The sequence below is a fragment of the Heptranchias perlo genome, unplaced genomic scaffold (assembly GCF_035084215.1).
Source record: "Heptranchias perlo isolate sHepPer1 unplaced genomic scaffold, sHepPer1.hap1 HAP1_SCAFFOLD_122, whole genome shotgun sequence".
NCBI lineage: Eukaryota > Metazoa > Chordata > Chondrichthyes > Hexanchiformes > Hexanchidae > Heptranchias > Heptranchias perlo.
In genome coordinates this window covers 1477948-1497546 of record NW_027138451.1, presented here as the reverse complement: position 1 = coordinate 1497546, position 19599 = coordinate 1477948, and the positions used below count along the sequence as shown (strand labels likewise).

Genomic DNA, 19599 nt, shown 5'->3' with positions numbered 1-19599 from the left:
GTCCCTGATATTGTGTGTGGGTGTGGGCTTCATTCTGTATCTGTCAGTCTCAGGTATTGTGTGTTGGTGAGACGTTCATTCTGTATCTATCAATTTCTGATGCTGTATGTGAGTGATATAAATTCTGTATCTGACAGTCTGTGCTACAGTGTGTGAGTGTGGGATTAATTTTGAATCTGTCAGTCACTGGTACATTGTATGTGTTTTGGATTCATTCTATATGTCAGTCTCTGGCAGTCCATCGAAGTGTGAGATTCATTCTTTATCTTTATCTAATTTGTATCTCGGTTTACAGCAGGGCATTCAAAACTGTATCTTTAATGCCTTAATGTATGAATATTTTTTCCCGGTCATTAATTGGTAGATAATGATACATTTTAAAATGTAATGCCATTGGATATAATCAGATAATGTGGGCATCTATTTTTGGACTTCCATTAAATCCATATCGATGGGAACACAATTGTGAATTTGTGCATCTTCCAAACTGATATGGTGACATTTTTGAACTTGTATATAATGTGGAGCTCAGTCTGCATGAATAAAACACTGTATATTTCAGTCTGAATCTGTATCAGTTTTTTTGTAGTTGTTCATAATGCGTAGCTCAGCCTGCACTAATGGAATTGATACTGTATCGTTCATTCTGACACTGAGATTTTTGGCCTGGTACCTAATGTGTAACTAAGCCTGCATTAATGGAATTGAAATGGTATCTTTCAATCTGCAACTGTGAGATTTTTGCTCTGGTACGTAAGTTGTAACTCAGCTTGCACTAATGGAGGTGATTGTGAGATTCACTTTGTATCTCTCAGTCTCTGGTACTGTGTGTGAGTGTGGGATTCATTCTGTATCTGTCAGTCTCTGGTACTGTGTGTGAGTGTGGGATTCATTCTGTATCTGTCAGCCTCTGGTATTGTGTGTGAGTGTGGGATTCATTCTGTATCCCTCAGTCTCTGGTACTGTGTGTGAGTGTGGGATTCATTCTGTATCTGTCAGTCTCTGGTACTGTGTGTGAGTGTGGGATTCATTCTGTATCTGTCAATCTCTGGTACTGTGTGTGAGTGTGGGATTCATTCTGTATCTGTCAGTCTCTGGTACTGTGTGTGAGTGTGGGATTCATTCTGTATCTGTCAGTCTCTGGTACTGTATGTGAGTTTGGGATTCCTTCTGCTTCTGTCAGTCTTTGGTACGTTATGTGAGTGTAAGATTCATTGTGTATCTGTAGATATTTATTCTCTCAGATTACACTATTGTGTTCAATACTGTAGCTTTAATACCTTAATGTTTAAATAGTTTTTCTCATTATTTAATTGGTGAATATGGATACACTTAAGTATTTGATGCTTTGATGATTTGTGTGCTTTTTGGACAACTATTAAATCTATATGTCTGTGAGTAATATTGTGAATGATAATGTATCTTTCACACTGATATGGTGATATTTTTGAATTGGTACATAATGTGTAGATCAGTCTGTACTAAAGAAATTGATACTGCGTCTTTAAATCTCACACAATGAGCATATTATAAACTGGTATCTAATTTGTTCCTCAGGTTACACTGTCACAGCATTTCTCAATCTGATACTGTCCATGAGTTTTGGACTTGCAATTTGTATCTCATGATCCGCTATTCGAATGGATACTCCATGTATTAAACTCACGTGTGTGTGAGAGTTCTGGGCCAGTATTCAATTGTAATCTCGGGGTATCTGGTATTTAATTCACGGATAATGTTGCCCTTTTGTGAAATTGACAATCTGAAAGCTTTGGACTGGGATTTTTGGATCTTCCTGTCAGCGGGACTGAGTTCGGGGGAAATGGAAACAGCGTCTGCCTCACCTGCTCTGTTTGACTGTTGGATTGAAAATGTGTCTCTGGAACCTGGGATCAGTGTGGGACTGACTACCTCTGCTGTCTGAGACTGTGGACCTGATGACCTGTCTGTGTCTCTGTGCTCTGTGAGTGATAATATACCGACTGTGTGTGAGGAGCTGGCTGCACTCTTCCTTTGCCTCGGGTGGAGGAAACTTCACATTCATTCTGGATCCTTCAAGGGTTTGCCTGTAGAAAGAAACGTATCTCTTGTAACTCAAGAACAGGTGAGGTAGAAAATACAAAAGTGATCAGTTTAATATCCCTGTCAATAATTATTTTGAATACCCACAAATGAAAACCAGTGATACAAACAGAGTCAGTGTCTGACTCCACTGCAGTACTGCAGCACTCAGCTTCTGATACCAGGTGTTTTGCGCGAATTTAAAACAATTGAGTGATATCCAGACACAACCCAACCCCTGCACTGATCCATGAATGGGACTAGCCGATGGGGCAGGGACCTTTGTGCAGGTCAGGTTTCTAATCCCCTCTCCCACGGGACTAACCGTTCAACTTAAAGCAAACAGCCGCTGTTTAAAATGTCTCCTTCACACTTCTCACCTGGTGCCTGCAATAGATGCTCTTTGTATAACTCCCCACATCCTTACTCTCCGGCTCTGTTTCCACTCTTCACTGTCCAATAACAATAAACAGGGGGAGACTGGAACTAAACCAGGACCATTCACTCCTGGTTTGGGGAGAGAAAGCAGCAATGATTTTAATAGCAGCTTCTTCCCATTCTCTCTCCCTTCCCCTGGACACACCCTGTCCACACACAGCCCGAGAATGACCTCTCCCTTCCGCCCCCCCTCTCACTCCATGTTCCGGGACCAGTTCCTGATCCACTCCGCCTCTTACAAACATCCCCCGGACTCCCCCTGCCCTTCCCCCGGACTCAATGCCGATCTCTGAGCCCATCTGCGGACACGGTCCCGGAGCGATGAGCTGCTGTAACGAGGCTGCTCTTTGCTCCCTTCCCCCGGGGGCCGTGATCTCTCCATTCCCGCCTGTTTTAAACCATCTTCTTCCGCTCACTGAGGGAATGGCGCCCACAGGCCGAGCTGGGGGAGGGCAGCGCGCATGCGCTCTTCTGCTCACCACCAACCAGCGCTGGGGGCGGGGCTGAGTCACGCATGCGCAGATATCTGGTTTAATTCCCAATCCTGAAATCGATGTAAACTTTCCCCAATTGGAATTTTTCCGAGTCTGAGCAAAGGAAGTGGGTCTGGGGGAAAGGTCAGAGGGAATGGGGTCCACAGGCAGTGCAGGAACAGGCACCAGAATGGGGAACAGATGGGATTCCACCAGTGCCTCACGCTGGAATCCAGACTGACTTTCCAATCTCCAACTATGAAACTAGATGTTTCCATCCCTGCTGTTTCTCTCGGGATCTTTTAATGGTAAGTAGTCTTTCAGAGATAAAGAAGGCGGCTGTGGAATGAGCCAATGGGTTCTGTTCATTCTTGGCTCCTTTACTGATAAAACTGACGCTTGAGGAAGAAACTGAAGGGAGGATTTCTCAAAACCAATCCTACAGAAACATTGGAGGAAAGTCGGAGTCCGTGTGTTTTCTGGGACCGTGTCGGTTTAATATCTGACAGCAACAGTCCCAGATTAATATGATCAGAGTGAAACGCGCGCTTATTTAGTTTAGTACCGAACGACCTTGAGCTGCAAAACCGAATATAGTACAACAGGCAACAGAGGATTCAATGTGGCCCATTGTTTTTGTCGCGCTCTGCACTGTCCCTGAGTGTGGGATTAATAATGTGTCTGCCTCTGGTACAATATCAGTGAGAGATTAGATTGCACCTTCTGTCTCTCCAATGAGATCTTTCTGGAAAAAAAACGGAACTTTACAGGTCAGTCTGCAATTGATATTGTGACACTGTGTCTCTCCGCGCTCTCTCACCGTGTCGGTCGCCCTCTCTCTCCCTCTGGTGCAGTATATGAAGGTTGGATACTGCTATTGAGCGTGATATGAACACACTGATCTGAAGAGTAAGACTGACAGTCTCTCTCTCTCTGGTACGGATATGAAGGTGGGATACTGTCTGATATAAAACAGAGAGAATGAGATGTCGGGGCCAGGCCTCATTGTAACTGGGGATGTGTTCGGATCCAGTCCCAGTTCATGGTGATAATTTTTTCACAGATTCAGGGTGAGAGTCTCTGTGAGAGCGTAACACTCGCGGAGAAACTCGGCGTCATAACTAAAACCCCAACACATGAGATTCTCCAAATATTTGTAAGGTATTTGTAAACTGCTGAACCAGTCTGGGAGGGGATGCGTGGGGAGATAGAACAGGGGGGCAGACTGAAATGGAGGAGCCGAGTTGACTGTTCTTGAATGGACTGTGTTTAGGCAGGAATGGTACTGACTTTTCATTGTAACGGGGCTTATTTGAAAGCTCCGGGTTTCTGGGAATCTTTGAATATGAAGCCCGAGTCTGTAAGGGTTTGTGCGGAGCGTTGTGTTTCGGTTCAATTATCGTTAGAAATCGGCGGTCGGGGATAACTGGAGGTGGAGCTGGAAGATTAGAGTCTGCCATCTGTCCTGTCTGTCACTCTGTCTCCTCCCCTCCCGCTTTCTCTGTTTAATCCCCCATATGGAACCGAAGCGGGTCGGTGGACTGTAAACACGGTTTGCTTGTTAACAGGACGAAAGGCGAGTAATGCTTCTGATCTCCTGGGCACCAGGCCGTTCACTGTTATTTGTTTCTGTACAGAGTTACATTTCACTGATTCCCCTATGAGTTTGATGCGTTATGTAAATAATCTAACAAAATAGAGCAGAAACGGAGCGAAGCGCTGAATCCCGCAGATATAGAAAGGTTAGTCGAGCAGTTCTGGTGATGTTTTACGAGCCCAGCATGGCAAGTAGTTTAAATAATACAAGAAATCTGGTGATGTGTGGACTGGGGGCCATAACTTACCGTTTAAAGTACCGGAATGTGGTCGGTGCCCCGACTCCAGTCCCATTAATACCTCATCTCGCCTGCAACGAGAAAAAAGCAGCTCAAAGCAACACTGGTAGCATGATATCAGCGTCTCCCTTCAGACAGTAACCAGCCCTTTCAGAGATACACTGGGTGGCTCTGAAAAGAGCCTTTACATCGAGTTACATCGAAACTACGGCACAGAAAGAGGCCATTCGGCCCAACTGGTCTGTTCCGGCATTTATGCTCCACACGAGGCTCCTCCTTCCCTACTTCATCTAACCCGATCAGAATACCCTTCGATTCCTTTCTTCCTCATGTGTTTCTCTAGCTTCCCCTCAATTGCACCTGTGCTATTTGTCTGAACTACTCCTTGCGGTAACGTTTTCCACATTCTAACCACTTTCTGGGTAAAGCAGTTTTTCCCGAATTCCCTATTGGATTTATTAGCGAAAATTTTATCATTATTACCTTTAGTTTTGGACTCCCGACAAATGGAAACATTTTCTCTATGTCTACCCCATGAAACCCCACTGTAAGGCCTCTATCAGGTCACCCCTCAGCCTTCTCTATTCTAATGAAAACACCCCCAATCTGTTCAGCATTTCCTAATAAGAATATTCTCTCATTTCTCGTATCATGAGAATCTTTTTTGCACCTTCTAAGTCCTTTCTATAATTGCAGACCAGAACTGTGCACAACACTCCAAGTATGGTCTAACCAAGGTCCCATACAAGTTCAACATAACTTTATTGCTTTTCAATTCTATCAATCTGGAAATGAATCCTAGTGTTTGACTTGCCATTTTGTGACCTTATCAAGCTGCGTCGCTACTTTCAGTAATTTGTATATCTGTACCACTAGATCCCTTTGCTCTTCTATCCCGATTAGACTCTTACTATTCAAGCAGTATGTGACCTCCTTATTCTTCATTCTGCAAGTTTATTAATATCCTCTTGCATTTTGATGCATTCTTCCTTTTTATTAACCACATCCGCCAATTTGGTGTCGTCCACAAACTTAGAAATTGTACTTCCGATTCTCGAGTCCCGAATTGTTAATGTAACTTGTGAACAACAGTGGTCCCAACACCGATCCCTGTGGAACTCCACTTCCCACCTTTTGCCAGTCTGAGTAACTACCCTTAACCTCTATTTTCAGTTTTCTGTTTTGTTGCCAGCTTGCAAACCATTCTGCCACCTGTCCCCTGACTCCACGTGCTGTAAACTTAAGCCATGAGTCTGAAGTGTGGTACCTTATCGAAGGCCTTCGGAAAATCCAAATATATCACATCTACGACATGAACCATGGGTCTCTCAGAGTGTTTACACTGCTCCCTCACCCTAACTGATATTCTATCTTTCAACTGCTGTAATATTGCCCTTTAGTAATATTTCTACTCCTCCTCCTTTCCCTATTTCCCTGTCCTTTCTTATGGACTTGAATATTAAGCTGCCATTTGTGTCCAGCTGGTATTCAGGTCTCCGTGATGATTTAATGTAATTATTTAACTTTACTCAATGGCTGATGTGAGCTGCGGCACTATGTGCGTACAGCTGATAAAGTATTGCAGGTATCGACCATCTCTTCAGTCCGATATGAGGTGAAGAATTACTGGCTTTTGTGTAATTTCCATTGATTGGGGGTTGGCGACATCTACTGGACGGAAACGGGAACTGCAACAGAGCGAGAAAGGATCCGTCAGAAAGCAGTTTAAATGATTGTAAACAATTTTACAACACCAAGTTATAGTCCAGCAATTTTATTTTAAATTCACAAGCTTTCGGAGGCTACCTCCTTCCTCAGGTGAACGATGTGGAAATCCAGACACAGTTGAAATGAGGAACAGAATCCAACAGCCTGCAGTGCCTGTTCAGGGTCTGATGTTTCGGAACTATTTAATTATTTTTGCTAGTCAGCGATGGTGGTATAGTGATGAGCATAAACCCGGGTTCGATTCCCGGACATCGCAATTCAGTGTTTGTACTAATTTGCTTCCTTCAGAAACTCGAAGTTGACAAACGAATTTGTTTCAATTCAGCTGAGGGTTGTTTCCAAAACATAAGCAGGCGTGATATTAATGAAATCTTTTCAACGTTCATTTATTTTCCTTGTAGAAGGAATAGACGACAATATACTGGAAATACTAAGTTACCGAGGGTGCAATGAGAGTGAGGAACGCAAATGTTTTGTTAGTCTTTATTACAAGGCGTTGGAATATAAGAGGAAGGAGGTCTTGCTGCAATTTTACCATCAGGAGATATTGTGTAAAATTGGCGTATATTCGACGGAGTTTAAAAGAATTAGAGGTGATCGCATTGAAACATATACATTTCTTAGACGACTTGACAGGGTAGTTACTGAGAAGCTGATTTCCCTGGCTGGAGAGTCACGAACTCGAGCTCATGGTCTCAAGATAAGGTGTCGGCCATTCAGGGAAAATTTCTTCACTCAAAGGATTAGGAAACTTTGGAATTCTCTTCCCCAGAGGGCTGTGGACGCTCAATCGTTCAATATATTCAAAGCGGAGATCGATAGATTTTTGAAATCTGGAGGAATCATGGATATGGGGATCGGGCGGGAAAGTGGAGTTGAGGTCCAAGATCCCCCAAGATCTGATTGAATGGCGGAGCCGGCTCGAGGGGCCGTATGGCCTACTCCTGCTCCTATTTGTTATGTTCTTATGCAGAGAGCCTTATATCCAAGTATGCTGACGACAAGAAGTTAGGTGGCACAGTAAACAGTATAGATGGGAACAGAAAGTTTCAAAGGGACATTGATAGATTAAGTGAGTGGGCAAAACAGTGGCAGATGGAGTTCAACGTGGGAAAGTTTGAGGTCATCCACTTTGAACCTTAAAAAGATAGATCAGTGTTTTTACTAATTAAGAAGAAGCTAAGAACTGTGGGGGAGGAGAGAGATTTAGGGGTCCAAGTACAGAATTCACTACAAATATACGGTAACATGGAAATTAAATTTTGATCTTTATCTCAAGGGAACTGGAATATAAAGGAGTGGAAGTTTTGTCACAGTTTTCCAGAGCTCTGGTTAGACCTCATTTCAAGTACTGTGTTCAGTTCTGGGCACCGCACTCTCTATCATGGCTTGGAATGAGAAGGGTTTTTTTCTCTTTGTGATTCTATGCAATGGGAGAGATTAGGAAAGGTTTTGGTCTTTTAGGATTTTTTCCAGTGGGAGTGAATGAGAAGGGCTTTTGTCCATTGGGATTCTGTCTGCGTGCTCTTGCGTTTACTGACCAGACGTGTATGTTGACAAATTGCTTTGTGTTTAACTTTGTGCACCCTCGTTTGAACCCTAAAAAGAAAAGCATAGATGTAATGGAACATGGAAAGGAAATTCGTCAGATATCAGGTTATCAGCGGAACTTATAGGGCAGGTAACTGCTCGCCAGAGAATGCTGAGCCCGATTGGCAATATCAGCTCACTGCCATTAAATTGGTACGGTCACAATCCAAACCCAGGAAAATCAAATGAACCATAACTGGACATCAAATAGGAAAAAGACAAACATTTATTTCATAAAGATATGACCTGGATTGTAGGTGCCGGTGACCAGTGTGTTAATCGGCGGGAGGTAGAGGAGATCCCGGGATTGTAGGTGCCGGTGATCAGTGTGTTAATGGGGCGGGAGGTAGAGGAGATCCCGGGACTGCAGGTGCCGGTGATCAGTGTGTTAATGGGGCGGGAGGTAGAGGAGATCACAGGACTGTAGGTGCTGGTGACCAGTGTGTTAATGGGGCGGGAGGTAGAGGAACTTAAGATGTGCACCTGTGCTCAGCACAATGTTACAGCCAAAAGGCACATTGCAAAGGTGAAATTGTCAGACTGTGGATGTTACAAATAAACTCGAAAGACCCGTCCCTGGAGGGGCTCGAATCACCAACAACATTTTTAATTCATGGCCCAACGCGCTGATCGATTGCGTCACAGAGACAATTGATCAACTCCGTCACTGAACATTTGCAGAGCTCTGGGAAAAGAACAGGGGAATAGAATGGGATTAATTGGATCGCTTTTTCAAAGAGGCGGCACAGGTCCGATGGGCCAAATGACCTCTGCCTGTGCTGTACCTTCTCTGATAGTTAAGATATAATTCATTGTATGTGAATCGATTGGGGTCGGGCTGTGGCGTTCCATAAATGTAATTGCGGTGTTTTTTGGGTCGGTTTTTTAATGTATTTTCGTTGCATCACTTCAGGCACTGTTAGAAATGGTCGGGTGTGAAATAGTTTCAGGACCTGGAAGACACGTTTTCACTCAGTGTGTAAAACAACTGCAACAGGACTCGAACCTACAATCTACTAATACATCAAACAGAAGTCAGACGCCTTATCCATTAAACCACGCGATCACATATAACCAGTGGTCAGCAAATAATCTTAGATCCGGAGCAGCGAATAAACACTCCGATTCTATCTCTCTCTTCCTTTCACTTTGTTGATGTTGTTTATTTATTGCCTTCTCTCTTCATTTCGGAAGTTGCCACTTCAGCTTCCGAATTATCAGTTAACTGATAAATGAACTCCTGCTGTTTCTCCGAGAAATCTACAATCAGAATAAACAATGTTCAGATCATTCATTTAAATGTTTTGCCGCCAAACCGAACCCCTTTCACAGTCCGCCCGGAAAATAGAAAGTGAAGGAATAAAATAAAAGCCAAATTGGTCACATTAAACTCCACACTTAAAACAGCACAGAGCTCAAAGATTGAACGTCATTTACCGAGTGGCCTCTCCCTGTCCTGTAAAATACGAACATTTTCTAATTCTGCTGGGTGAGATTGTTATTTTCTGACTTTCATTTTATGTTAAATATAAAATAAAGGCGGACGTTGTCCCGTACCTTCGGCTAACAGGTGCGATACAGATCTGGCGCTCAGTGCGAATATTTGCACTCTCGCCGTTTAATAAATAAATGGCGGGTTTCTTGCGCTTTTCTCGACACGTGCCCTGTATTATGTGTATAATTGCGGCAGAGAATGTATCGCGCGTTTAGATATATTAAATTTGTCGGGAATTAATAAAATTGGGAAAAAAATCTCAGCAATCATTAAAATAATACAAACCCCTCCAATATTATCGAGTCTCCAGCAGAGAAACAGGCCATTCGGCGTTTATGCTCCAAACGAACCTATTCCCCCCCAACTTTTTCTAACCCTATCAGCATATCCTTCTATTCCTTTCTCCCTGATGTGCTTATCGAGCTTCCTCTGAAATGCATCTATGCTATTTGCCTCAATTACTGCTTGTGGCAGCGCGTTCCACATTCTTAACACTCTTTGGGTAAAGAATTTACTCCTGAATTCCCTATTGGATTTATTAGTGACTATCTTATATTGATGACCTCTAGTTATGGACTCGACCACAATGGGAAACATTTTCTCCACGTCTACCCCACCAAAATCTTTCATTACCTTAAAGATTAGATCACCCCTCAGCCTTCTCTTTTCTAGAGAAAAGAGGCTCAGCCTGTTTAGTCTTTCCTGATTATTATATACCCTCAGTCCTGGGATCATTCTTGAAACTTTTTTGCACACTCTCCATTGCCTCTACACCATTTAATAATATTTAGACCAGAACTGTGCACAGTACTCCAAGTGTGGTCTAACCAAGGTTACATACAAATTTAACATAACTTCTCTGATTTACAATTCTATCCCTCTAGAAATGAAACCCAATGCTTGGTTTGCTTTTTTATCGCCCTATTAACCTGTGTCGCTACTTTCAGTAATTTGTGTATCTGAATCCATAGACCCCCTTTGCTACAGTGCTCCATTTAGACTCTTATTTTCCAAGCAATATGTGGCCTCAATAATCTACCCATCAAAATGCATCACCTCACACTTATCTATATTAAAATTAATTTGCCAATTACACACCCATTCAGTAAGATTATTGATGACTTCTTTCATTTTGACACGGGCTTCCTTTCTATAAACTACACCTCCCAATTTTGTGTCATCCACAAGTTTTGAAATTGTACTTCCGATTCCCGACTCCAAATCGTTAATGTAAATTGACGGATCAAAGACTCAAGTTGCTGTTCACAACGTGAACACTTAGACGACTCGGTCACACTGGAGATCACAACCAACTGAGGGGAACTCATAGAATCATAGAATAATAGAAAGGTTACAGCACGGAAGGAGACCATTCGACCCATGGACTCCACGCCAGCTCCGTGCAAGTGCAATCCAGCTAGTCCCATTCCCCCGCCCTATCCCCTTAGCCCTGCTTTTTTTATTTTCAAGTAATTACCCAGTTCCATTTTGAAGGCCATGATTGAATCTGCCTCCACCACCCCATCGGGCAGTGCATTCCAGATCCTAAACACTCGATGTAAAAAAGATTTTCCTCATGTCACCTTTGGTTCTTTTGCCAATCAGCTGAAATCTGTGTCCTCTGGTTCTTGACCCTTCCGCCAATGGGATCAGTTTATCTCTATTTACTCTGTCTCGGCCCTTCATGATTTTGAATACCTTGATCAAATCTCCACACAATCGTCTCTGTTTCAGGGAGAACAACCCAGGCTTCTCCAGTCTATCCACGTAACTAAAGTCCCGAATCCATGGAATCATTCTACTAAAACTCTCTTGCACCCTATCTAAGGCCTTCACGTCTTTCCTAAAGTGCAATACCCAGAACTGGACAAAATATTCCAGTTGTGGCAAAATCAGTGTTTTATAAATGTTCACCATGACTTCCATGCTTTTGTACTCTATGCCATTATTTATAAAGCCCAGGATACCATATGCTTTTTTAAACCGCTTTCTGAATCTGCCCTGCCACCTTCAACGATTTGTGCATCCAAACCCCCAGATCTCTCTGTTCCTGGACCCTTTTAGAGTTGTGCCCTCGAGTTTATTTTGCCTGTCCTCGTTCTTCCTACCGAAATGTATCACTTCTCATTTTTCTGGGTTTAATTTCATCTGCCACGTGTTTCCACGCCACCAGCCTGTCTATATCCCCTTGAAGTCTATCACTATCCTCCTCATTGTGTGCTACCCTTCCAAGTTTTGTGTCATCTGCAAATATTGATATTGTGCCCTGTACACCCAAGTCCAAGTCATTCATATATATCAAGAAAAGCAGTGGTGCCAGCACTGACCCCTGAGGAACACCACTGTACAGCACCCTGCAGTCCGCAAAACAACCTGATAGAAGTATTTAAGATTAATGACGGGTTTGATAGGGTGGACGTAGAAAAGATGTTTCCATTTGCGGGTGAGAGCAGAACCAGGGGTCATGAACATATGTTCGTCACTAATAAATCGAATAGTGAATTCAGGAGAAACTTCTTCACCCAGAGAGTGGTGAGAATTAGAAAGGAGCAGTTGAGGAAACTCACAGAGATGCATATAAGGGGACGTTCGATAAACACATGAGGGAGGAAGAACATAAGAATATAAGAAATAGGAGCAGGAGTAGGCCATGTGGAACCTCGAGCCTGCTCCGCCATTCAATAAGATTATGGCTGATCTTCGACCACAACTCCACTTTCCCGCCTGATCCCCATGTCCATTGATTCCCCTCGAGTCCAAAATTCTATCAATCTCAGGCTCAATATAGACATTGACTCAGCAACTACAGCCCTCTGGGGTAGAGAATTCCAAAGATTCAAAACCCTCTGAGTGAAGAAATTCCTCCTCATCTCAGTCTTGAATGGCCGACCCCTTATCCTGAAACAATGCCCCCTAGTTCTAGACTCTCCAGCCAGGGGGAATAGTCTCTCAGCATCTACCCGATCAAGAATCGTCCGAATCTTGTATGTTTCAATGAGCTCACCTCTCATTCTTCTAGCCTCCAGAAAGTATAGGCCCATTCTACTTAATCGGTGGAAGTGTTGATGTTTGTCAGCCCTGTCATTACAAAACTCCTTCTGTTCACCTCAGAAGGTTCTGTCTCTCGCTTGAGTCCGGGTTCCACAGGAAATTGTTTCACGGGTCAGTTCTGAGTGTTGCCAATATTCCGTGGGGGTTATCAGCTGCCTCAAATCTTGAATTCCCTCCCTAAACCTCTCTGCCTATCTCTCCTCCATGAAGACGCTCCTTAAAACCAACTACTCCCCAGATCACCCAACCCTACCTACTAACCTTCTCACCATATCCCTCAATCCCTACCGACACATCTTCCCCCCATATCCCCCAATCTCACCTACCCACCTTCACCCCATAATCCTTCAATCCCACTGACACAGCCATCACTCACATCTACGCTCCCTGACCATATCCTTCACTCCGACTTACCCATCCTCCCTCCATATCCCTCACTCCCACTTATCAATCCGCTTGCTCTATACCATCGCCCCATCTGCCCACCCTCTCCCTATAACGCTCACTCCCACCTACCCACCTTCTGAGGAGTTCAGAAGATTCTCTTCCCATTAAGAAGATTTTTGAGACTCAGAATCACTCTCAGGTGTATTCCAGTTTCTCGAGGGGTATAAAGAGCTGTTCGGAACATTTTGTTCCTGACACTCAACCTTTCCCTCAAACTCTGACTCCAGTCTCACAGAACATGGTTGACTCTTAACTGCCCTCTGAAATACGACCGTGGCATCAGACAGGTGCACCCAGCCCAGTCGGGCCTGCAACGTCCTCCGTAAGGTAGCACTCTCGGCTCTGAGTCAGAGAGTCGTGGGCTCGAGACGCATACACTCCAGAGACTCGAGACCCAGAACGCAAGCTGAGACTTCCCGGTGCCAGTACTGAGGGAGTACTGCACTATCGGAGGGTCAGCACTGAGAGAAATCTGCATTGTCGGAAGGTCAGTACTGTGGGAGTGCTGCTCTTTTGGTGGGTCAGTACTGAGGGAGCGCTGCACTGTCGGAGGGTCAGGACTGAGGGAATGCTGCACGGTCGGATGGGCAATACTGAAGGAGTGCTGCACTTTCGGAGGGTCAGTACTGAGGGAGCGCTGCACTGTCGTACGGTCGGTACTTGGGGATGGTTCCACTGTCGGAGGGGCAGTACTGAGGGAGTGCTGCACGTTCGGAGGGTTAGTACTGAATGAGTGCTGCACTGTCGGAGGGTCAGTACTGAGGGAGGGCTGCAAGGTCAGAGGGTCAGTACTGAAGGATTGCTGCACTTTCGGAGGATCAGTACTGAGGGAGCGCTGCAAGGTCAGAGGGCAGTACTGAAGGAGCGCTGCACTGTCTGAAGTGCCGACATTTGGATGAGATGTTAAACCGAGGCTGCGTCTGCTTTCTCTGGTGAACATATTGGAAGGTGAGCAGGGGAGCTCTCCCCCGTGTCCTGGGGCCTAAAATTAACCAACCAACATCACTAAAAAAAGATTATCTGGTCATTGATCTCATTGCTGTTTGCGGGATCTTTCTGTGCGCAAATTGGCTGCCGCATTTCCTACATTCCAACAGTAACTGCACTTCAAAAATACATCATTGTCTGTGAAGAGATTTGGGACGTTCTGAGTTTGTAAAATGGCGCAATTGAAATGCAACTTCTTTCTTCTTCTTTACCCTCAAACACCAGTCAACATCTGCAATCCTCTATCTCCAGTGAGTATCTGCAACCCACTATATCCAGTCAACATCTGCACTCCTCGATCTCCAGTCAGCATCTTCAACCCTCCATCTCCAGTTAATATCTGCACCCCTCTATCTCCGGTCAACATCTGCACCCCTCTATCTCCGGTCAACATCAGCACCCCCTAGCTCCAGTCAATATCTGCACCCCTCTATCTCCGGTCAACATCTGCACCCCCTAGCTCCAGTCAATATCTGCACCCCTCTATCTCCGGTCAACATCTGCACCCCCTAGCTCCAGTCAGCATCTTCAGCCATCTATCTCCAGTCAAAATCTGCGCCCTTCATCTCCAGTCAGCATCTTCAACCATCTATCTCCGATCAACATCTGCACCCCTCTATCTCCAGTCAATATCTGCACCCCTCTATCTCCGGTCAACATCTTCAACCCTCTATCTCCAGTCAACATCTGTTTCTCTCTATCTCCAGTCAGCATCTGCACCCCTCTCTCAACAATCCACATTCGTTTCAGGTCAAACATGGACAAAGAAAGCTCCTTCTGATTACCACCTTCCGCCCTCCCTTAGCTGATGAATCAGTCCCCCTCCATGTTGAACAACACTTGGATGAAGCACTGAGGGTAGTGAGGACACACAATATACTCTGGATGGCCGAGCCCTGAAAGAGACAGCAAACAGACTGGACTTCTTGCACGTTTTAGAGAACCAACAAGAGGGAATAAACGACTTCATCTCATCCTCACCAAAACCCCCGACGAAGACTCCCGAAAGCCTCTTCACCAACTACAAGGCAGAAGTCCGGAATGTGAACTTACCTGGTTGGGTACAGCTCCAGCAACGCTCAAGGAGCTCGACACAATCCAGGACAAAGCAGCCCGCTCGGTCGGCAGCCCTTCCACCACCTTAAACATCGATTCCCTCCATCAAAGGCGTGTTAATTCAGTACCTCACGCTCTTGATATGCACATGAAGTGCCATAACCTACAAGGCTACGGACCAAGTGCTGGGAAGTGGGATTAGGCTCGATTGCGCTTTTTGGATCGACAGACACAATAGGCCGAATGGCCTCCTTCTGTGTCGTAATTTATCTGTATTTTCTATATTTCTATGTTATCTCTCTCTTACACTCTGACATACCGTGCAGTATTAATTCAGTGTCTCTCCCGTCCTGGAATATCCTGCAGTATTAATTCACTCTCTATCTCTCACACCTTGGAATGTCCTGCAATATTAATTCAGGTCTCTCTCTCTCGCACATGCCCTGCAATAACCTGCAGTATTAAATCAGTGTCTCCCTCACACACCCTGGAATATCCTGCAGTATTAATTCAGTGAAACTCTCTCGCACACCCCCTGGATTATCCTGCAGTATTAATTCAGTGCGTCTCTCGCACATCCTGGAATATCCTGCATTATTAATTCAGTCTCTCTCTCTCGCACACCATGGGATATCCTGCCGCATTAATTCAGCGTCTCTCGCTCTCTCACATACCCTGAAATATCTTGCAGTATCAATTCAGTATCTCTTTCTCACATACCCTGAACTATCCTGTAGTATTAATTCAGTGTTTCTCTCACACCCACAACCCGGAATATCCAGAAGTATTAATTCGATATCTATCCCACAAACACACCCTGTAATATCCGAAAGTATTAATTCAGTGTCTCTGTCACACACCCTGGATTATCCTGCAGTATTAATTCACTGTCTCTCTATCGCACAAACTGGGATATTCTGCAGTATTAATTCAATGTCTCTCTCGCGCACACACTGGAATATCCTGCAGTTTTAATTCAGTCTCTCTCTTACACAACCTGGAATGTCCTGCAATATTAATTCAGTCTCTCTCACACACACCCGCTGTCATCATACAGTGTTACTTCAGTGTCGCTCCCTCGCACACACCCTAGAATGTCCGGAAGTATTCATTCAGTGTCTTTGTCGCGCATACACCCTGGAATATCCTGCAGTATTAATTCAGTGCCTCTCCCTCGCACACATCCTGGAATAACGTGCAGTATTGATTCAGTGTGTCTATATCGCACACCCTGGAATATCCTGCAGTTTTAATGCAGTCTCTCTCTGTCGCACACATCCCGGAATAACTTCCAGTATTAATTCAGTGTTTCTCTATCACACACCATGGAATATCCAGCAGTATTAATTCAGTTTTTCTCTCCCGCACACACCCTGGAATATCCTGCCGTATTAATTCAGTGTTCCCTCTCACACACACTGGAATATCCTGCATGTAATAATTAAGTGTCTCTCTCTCGCAAGCCACGGAATGTCCTGCAGTATTAATTCAGTGTCACTTTCACACACTCTGGATTATCTTGCAGTTTAAATGTTGTGTCTCTCTCTCGCACAGCTTGGATTATCCTGCAATATTAATTCACTGTTTATCTCGCATAACCTGGAGTATCCTGTAGTATTAAGTCAGATCTCTCTCTCTCCCTCTCTCTCTCTCTCTCTCTCTATCTCTCTATTTCTCTCTCTGTCTCTTTCGCACGTGCCCTGCAATATGCTACAGTATTAATTCATTGTTTCTCTCACATTCCCTGGAATATTCTGCAGTATTGATTCAGTTTCTCTCTCACACACCTGAAATATCCTGCATTAGTAGTTCAGTGCCTCTCTCACACACACACTGTGGAATATCCTGCAGTGTTAATTCAGTGTCCCTCTCACACAACCTGGAATATCCTGCAGTATTAATTCAGTGAATCTCTCTCGCAAACGCACTGGAATTTCCTGCAGTATTAACTCAGTCTCCCTCTCTCTCTCTCGCACATGCCCTGCAATATCCCGCAGTATTAATTGAGTGTCGCTCACACACACCATGGAATATCCTGCAGTATTAATTCAGTGTGACTCTCTCACACACCCTGGAATGTCCTGCAGTATTAATTCAGTGTGTCTCTCACACACAATGGAATGTCCTGCAGTATTAATTTAGTGTCTCTCTCTCACACAACCTGGAATATCCTGCAGTATTAATCCAGTGTCTCGCTCACACACCTTGGAATATCCTGCAGTATTATTTCAGTGAATCTCTCTCGTACACCCACAGGATTATCCTGCAGTATTCACTCAGTGTTGCTCTCTCGCACACACCCTAGAATATCCTGCAATATTAATTAAGTTTTTATTTCCCTGTCTCTCACATGCCCTGCAACATCCAACAGTATTAGTTCAGTGTCTCTCTCTCACACACCCTGGAATATCCTACAGTATTATTTCAGTCTCTCTCTCATACACACCCTGGGATATCTTGCAGTATTAATTCAGTGTGTCGCTCTCACACACCTGGAATATCCTGCATTAGTAGTTCAGTGCCTCTCTCACACACACACCCTGGAATATCCTGCAATTTTACTTCAGTATCTCTCTTACACACACACACACACACACACTGGAATATCCTGCAGTGTTAATTCAGAGTCTCTCACACACACACCGGAATATCCTGCAGTATTAATTCAATGAATCTCTCTCGCACACGCACTGGAATTTCCTTCAGTATTAACTCAGTCTCTCTCATTCTCTCGCAAATGCGCTGCAATATCCTGCAGTATTAATTCAGTCTCTCTCTCACACACCCTGGAATATCGTGCAGTATTAATCCAGCCTCTCTATCGCTCGCATATCCTGCAATATCCTTTAGTATTAATTCAATTTGTCTCTCTCACATACCCTGGGATACACTGCAGTATTAATTCGATGTGACTCTCTCACACAACCTGGAATATCCTGCAGTATCAATTCAGTGTCTCTCTCACACACCCTGGAACATCCTGCAGTATTATTTCAGTAAATGTCTCTCGTACACCCCCAGGATTATCCTACAGTGTTAACTCAGTGTCGCTCTCTCGCACATACCCTGGAATATCCAGCAGTATTAATTCAGTGTCTCTGCCGCACACCCTGGAATATCCTACCGTATTAATTCAGTCTCTCTCTCTCTCTCTCGCAGATGCCATGCATTATCGGACAGTATTAGTTCAGTGTCTCTCTCTCTTTCACATTCCCTGGAATATTCTGCAGTATTGCTTCAGTTTCTCTCTCACACACCCTGAAATATCCTGCATTATTAGTTCAGTGCCTCTCTCACACACACACTGTGGAATATCCTGCAGTGTTAATTCAGTGTCCCTCTCACACAACCTGGAATATCCTGCAGTATTAATTCAGTGAATCTCTCTCGCAAACGCACTGGAATTTCCTGCAGTATTAACTCAGTCTCCCTCTCTCTCTCGCACATGCCCTGCAATATCCTGCAGTATTAATTGAGTGTCGCTCTCCTGCTCACCCTGGAATATCCTGCACTATCGAATCAATATTTCTCTCTCTTGCACCCACCCTGGAATATCCTGCAGTATTGATTCAGTGCATCTCTCTCACATATCCTGGAATATTACTTTCGTGTCTCTCTCTCGCAAACCATGGATTATCCTGCAATTTTAATTCAACGTCTATTACGCACACTCTGGAATATCCTGCAGTATTAATTCAGATCTTAATCTCTCTCTCTGGCACATGCCCAGTAATATCCTGCAGTATTAATTCAGTGTGTCTCTCGCACATCCTGGAATATCCTACAGTATGAATTCAGATCTCGCTCTCACTCTCGCACATGGCCTGCAAGATCCTACCGTATTAATTCAGTCTCTCTCTCTCACACACAGACCCTGGAATATCCTGCATTATTAATTCAATGAATCTCTTTCGCACACCCATGGATTATCCAGCAGTATTAGCTCAGTGTCGCTCTCTCGCACACACCCTGGAATATCCAGCAGTATGAATTCGGTGTGTCGCTCACACACCCTGGAATATCCTGTAGTGTTAATTTACTGACTCTCTATCCCTCTCGCACATGCCCTGAACTATCCTACAGTATTAGTTCACTGTCTCTGTCACTCACACCCTGGAATGTCCAGCAGTACTACTTCAGTGTTTCTCTCAAACACACTCCCTGGAATATCCTGCAGTATTAATCCAGTGTTTCTCTCTCTTGCCCTGGAATATCCTGCAGTATTAATTCAGTTTCTGTCTCACACATCCTGCTGTATTGATTCAGTTCCTCTTTCGCACACCCTGGAATAACCTGCAGTATTAATTCAGCTTCTCTCTCTTACTCTCTTTCACATTCCCTGCAATATCCTGCAGAATTAGTTCAGTTTCTCTCATTTGAACACCCTGGAATATCCTGCAGTATTAATTCAGTGTCTCTTTCTCGCACGCCTTGAAAT

The 19599-nt window shown here is 44.3% G+C and overlaps 1 long non-coding RNA gene across 3 annotated transcripts in view; it reads right to left on the bottom strand.

Moving 5' to 3' along the window:
- Positions 1-8333: 8333 nt before the first annotated feature.
- LOC137308144 (uncharacterized) overlaps positions 8334-19599 on the bottom strand; it is a 66075-nt gene continuing 54809 nt past the window's right edge. For all 3 annotated transcript variants that reach the window (XR_010959424.1, XR_010959423.1, XR_010959425.1), the window contains exon 5: positions 8334-9385. This is a non-coding gene — a long non-coding RNA (uncharacterized lncRNA). The remainder of the gene's footprint in view (positions 9386-19599) is intronic.